This window comes from Manis pentadactyla, chromosome X, assembly GCF_030020395.1.
Source record: "Manis pentadactyla isolate mManPen7 chromosome X, mManPen7.hap1, whole genome shotgun sequence".
Taxonomy (NCBI): domain Eukaryota; kingdom Metazoa; phylum Chordata; class Mammalia; order Pholidota; family Manidae; genus Manis; species Manis pentadactyla.
In genome coordinates this window covers 130,078,453-130,083,385 of record NC_080038.1, presented here as the reverse complement: position 1 = coordinate 130,083,385, position 4,933 = coordinate 130,078,453, and the positions used below count along the sequence as shown (strand labels likewise).

At 45.9% G+C, this 4,933-nt stretch overlaps 1 non-coding gene across 1 annotated transcript; it reads left to right on the top strand.

The window, feature by feature from the left end:
- The first annotated feature begins 3,449 nt into the window (after positions 1 to 3,449).
- LOC130682063 (U6 spliceosomal RNA) lies at positions 3,450 to 3,551 on the top strand. Its single transcript, XR_008995385.1, has one exon. It is a non-coding gene; the product is annotated as a U6 spliceosomal RNA (small nuclear RNA).
- Positions 3,552 to 4,933: the final 1,382 nt, after the last annotated feature.

Here is a 4,933-nt window from a genome sequence, read left to right as displayed (position 1 = left end):
AAATTGCCACACAGTCTGAAGTAATAAACAGATTCAAGGCAATCCCTATCAAAATACCTACAGCATTCTTCAATGAAATAGAGCAAATAGTTCTAAAATTCATATGGAATCACAAAAGACCCCAAATAGCCAAAGAAATCCTGAGAAGGAAGAATGAAGCAGGGAAGATAATGCTCCCCAAGTTCAAGCTCTACTACAAAGCCAAAGTAATCAAGATAATTTGGAACTGGCACAAGAACAGAACCACAGACCAGTGGAACAGACTAGAGAGCCCAGATATAAACCAAACCATATACGGTCAATTAATACATGATAAAGGAGCCATGGATATGCAATGGGGAAATGACAGCCTCTTCAACAATTGGTGTTGCCAAAACTGGACAGCTACATGCAAGAGAACGAAACTGGACTATTGTCTAGCCCCATACACAAAAGTAAACTCAAAATGGATCAAAGACCTGAATGTAAGTCATGAAACCATAAAACTCTTATAAAAAAATATAGGCAAAAATCTCTTGGACATAAACATGAGCAACTTCTTCATGAACATATCTCCCCTGGCAAGGGAAACAAAAGCAAAAATGCACAAGTGGGACTATATCAAACTGAAAAGCTTCTGTAGAGCAAAGGATACCATCAGTAGAACAAAAAGACATCCTACAATATGGGAGAATATATTCATAAATGACATATCTGATAAGGGGTTGACATCCAAATTATATAAAGAGCTCACGTACCTCAATAAACAAAAAGCAAATAACCTAATTAAAAAATGGGCAGAGGAGCTGAACAGACACTTCTCCAAAGAAGAAATTCAGATGGCAAACAGGCACATGAAAATATTCTCCACATCTCTAATCAGAGAAATGCAAATTAAAACCACAATGAGATATCACCTCACACCAGTTAGGATGGCCAACATTCAAAAGACAAACAACAAATGTGGGTGCAGATGTGGAGAATTGGGGACCCTCCTACACTGCTAGTGGGAATGTAAACTAGTTCAAACATTGTAGAATGCAGTATAGAGGTTCCTCAAGAAACTAAAAATAGAAATAACATTTGACCCAGGAATTCCACTCCTAGGAATTTACCCTAAGAATGCAGCTGCCCTGTTTGTAAAAAACGTATGCACTCCTATGTTTATGGCAGCACTATTCACAATAGCCAAGAAATGGACGCAACCTAAGTGTTCATCAGTAGATGAATGGATAAAGAAGAAGTGGTACATATACACAATGGAATATTATTCAGCCATAAGAAGGAAACAAATCCTACCATTTACAACAACATGGATGCAGCTAGAGAGTATTATGCTCGTTGAAATAAGCCAGGTGGAGAAAGATGATTATCAAATGATTTCACTCATATGTGGAGTATAAGAACAAAGAAAAAACTGAAGGAACCAAACAACAGCAGACTCACAGAACCCAAGAATGGAGTAACAGTTACCAAAGGGAAAGGGACTGCGGAGGGTGGGTGGGAAGGGAGAGATAAGGGGGAAAAGGGGGAATTACGATTAGCACGCATATGTAGGGGGTGGGGGTCTCAGGCAAGGCACCATAGCATAGAGAAGACCAGTAGTGACTCTACAGCATCTTACTACGCTGATGGACAGTGACTGTAATGGGGGTATGTGGTGGGGAGACTCGAGAATGGGGGAATCTAGTAACCGTAATGTTGCTCATAACATTGTATATTAATGACACCAAAAAAAAAAAAAAAAAGGCAAGCGAACAGCAGCGTGCCGGCACAGAAGAAGCGCTCGAGAAAGGCTATTGCTCCTGAGGTCTCATCCCTACGGAGCTTCTCTGTCCCCAGCCCAGGCACCCACCTACCCGTCGCTGGAGGGCAGCCAGTACCCGGGCCGGTTTGGGCTGGTGACCCGCAGGGCTGACTCCCCCCAACCTCCCAGCACGTCTGTCTTCCGGGGCACTGACCGTCCCGGTGCGCCTCTCCCGGCCTAGACGCGGGGAAGGGGCGGGCACGTCCCTGAACTTGGAGCTGGGGGCGACTCCCCAAAGCCTCCCAAACGGTCGCGGGCTCCCAGGGTCCCGGGACATCTAGGGGAGTGAAAAGAGCGCACTTGGGCCAAGGCCACGGGGAGGCGCGCCTGAAATGACTGAGGAGGGTTAAAATCCGAGGCCACGGGTGCGGGCGCGGCCCGGAGCGATCCCCGGTGAACATGTCCTCCCGGAGGGGCGCTCCCAGCCCGTAATACCCGGGAAGGCGTGGCCGGGTCGCAGGCAGCGATGGCGGGGACCCGTGCCGGACGGGGACGCCACAGCCCCCGCTCCACCTCGCGCCCGCCACCCCCCGCCTCGAAGGGGTGGCCTGGGCGTGAAAACTCCCTGGAAAGCTCTGCCTGGGCACGCGGTATCCAAAACTCGCCGCCCCAGCCCCCTAGGGGAGCCTGGCTCCCAGCCCTGTGGGGGTCCGCGCGTCCGAAGCTCGGGAACTCACCGCCTCCGCGCGCTGGGCTCGAAGCTTCCCCGCGCGGAGACCGCGGCTGGCTGGCTGCGCTTCCGACGCGCCCGGCTTCTGCCTGATCCACAGCCGATCTGGCCGCGCCCCCAGCTCCTCACCGTCTCCGCTACGGCCGGGCGGACCCTTCCGGCCGCGAGGGCGCAGGTGCACGTGGGGAACTTGGGTTAAATCCTAAAAGCTATCAACATCCAATACCCTCAGTGGGGGTGAATTTCTTGGGAGAGAAATTTAGATTTCTGGGCCGCACCCCGACGTCCCAAGGCGTTGGCTCTTAGTTTGGGCGCCAATGAGGGCATTTTAATAAGAGTTCCTGGGGATTCTGCCTGGTCCACTGTTGCTCTGAAATTCCCGTTTTTGACTTGGCGTTTGCACCTTGTGAGACAGGAGACCTCACACTTCAGAGACGTAATGGCCACGACAGAATACTGTATGATCTCACTTTTATTTGGAACCCAAAAAAGCCGAACTCATAGAAACAATACAAAGGTGCGCCTGGGGCTGGAGTTCCAGGAAATGAGGAGATGTTCATCTAAGTGTACAAACTTCCACTTATAAGATGAATAACTTCTGAGGGTCTGACATACAGCAGGGTGACTATAGTTAACAGTGCTGTATTATATTCTTGGAAGCTGCAAAGAGAGTACATTTTAAATGTCACCATAAAGAAAAATGTAATATGAGGTGACTGAGGTGTCAACTAACAGGGTTGTGATAATCATCTTGCAATACATACACATATCAAATCATGAAGTTTTACATCGTAAACCTACACGATGTCAGATGGCCATTATATCTCAATAAAGCTATGGGGAAAAAAAAGAGAAAGAGGGGGCCAAGGGAGGGAACAGGGTGGAGGAAAGGAGGGAGGGAAAGAAAAAAAAAGAATCCTCTGCCAGGAGTCAAAATGTTACACTATTTCACAAAAGCTTAACCACAAACAAGAGGCTTAGTACTGAACCTGGGTGATCGCCTCGGCACCACATATACTAAAATTGAATGATAGAAGATTAGCATGGCCCCTGGGTAAGGATGACTGACAAATTTGTGAAGCACTCCACAATAAAAAAAATAAAATGTACGGAACCTGGGGTAACCACGCCTCAGGAAAACAACTGCCCCCATGACTGCCTGCAGCTGCAGAAATAACAGAAACACTGTTACTGCTTCTGCCTCTCAGCTCCTCCCAGGGAGTGAACCTACCTTCTGACCCTGCCCAAGCCTTTCTGGCCTCAGCAACTAACTTTTTTGTTTCTGAAGCTTAAGAGGCTGTGTGTAGCTTCCAATCCTTTTTCCCTCTGTAGTCGGGATCCCCAATCGGTCCATGGAGATAGTTACCTCACTTTTAGGTGCGGATATATCTTTACTTCTTTACAAAATCTAACTCCTCTGTCATTGCCGTGGACTTTGGTGGGGATGGAGGATATTTTTCCCCCTCTGAAAAATTGCCATCTCGATATGCATTGACCTTTTCTCCCCTCATGTAACATTCAAAGTCAGATCTATAATATGATTGATGATATTTTAGAGGAAGTGTGGTATAGAACCGTACAATTTGTTGATATTTGGTTTGCACTATTACATGTAAAAACAATTGGCCAGGTTTGTAACATTCAATTTATAATCTCTTTAGGTTTTGTCTGTTTCAAAAGCAGAATCAGAATTCTTTACCAAAGCATGGATCTGATAATAAAGGTTGGATTGGTAGAGGAGTTTCAAGGATATAAATAGTCAGCTGTCATCACGTCAACTGTATGCAACCCCGTTTTTAGTGGGAATAAACACTAAATTTTGAAGTCATTAGAATTTTGATTGTCTTGTCACTACTATCAAATATATAAACCAGAGAGCAAATGTAAAATAGAATTTATATACATACATATATATATATATATATATATATATATATATATATATATAAAGTTAAGATTACTACGTAGTAAAAACAGGAAGGATTCCACCTTGAAAATAAGATTGCATCCAATTAGATAAAAAGCAAGTTTCTTAACAAACAGACAATAACTCAGCCCACATTGGGAGCAAAGCAGGCAGTCTTGATTGATATGCTCCTCCCAGCCCAGGAAGCTGCTATCCTGGGAGGAAACCAGAGTAGTAAAATTCTTGTAAATAACCAGGAAGACTAATAAGAACCAGTGTTTCTTCAAAGGTAAACATTTGGGGCCCAGTTAGCAGGTGTACATGCCTCACCCTTTGTCCCTCAACCGCCTATGAAACCCCTAGACAACACACCACCCTGGGGCTCTCTTGTCCCCTCCTGGCATGAGCCAGGAGCTGTGTCCTCTCGCTTTCTCTCTAAATAAAAGCCTCTGCCTTGCTCTCCTACCTCGACTGTTTGTGAAGTTCATTCTTGGACTCTGTGAACAAGAACCCCGGCATCAGGAACCACCAGGTTTTCCTGTGAAACATTCATAAGAGTGTATATAAATGA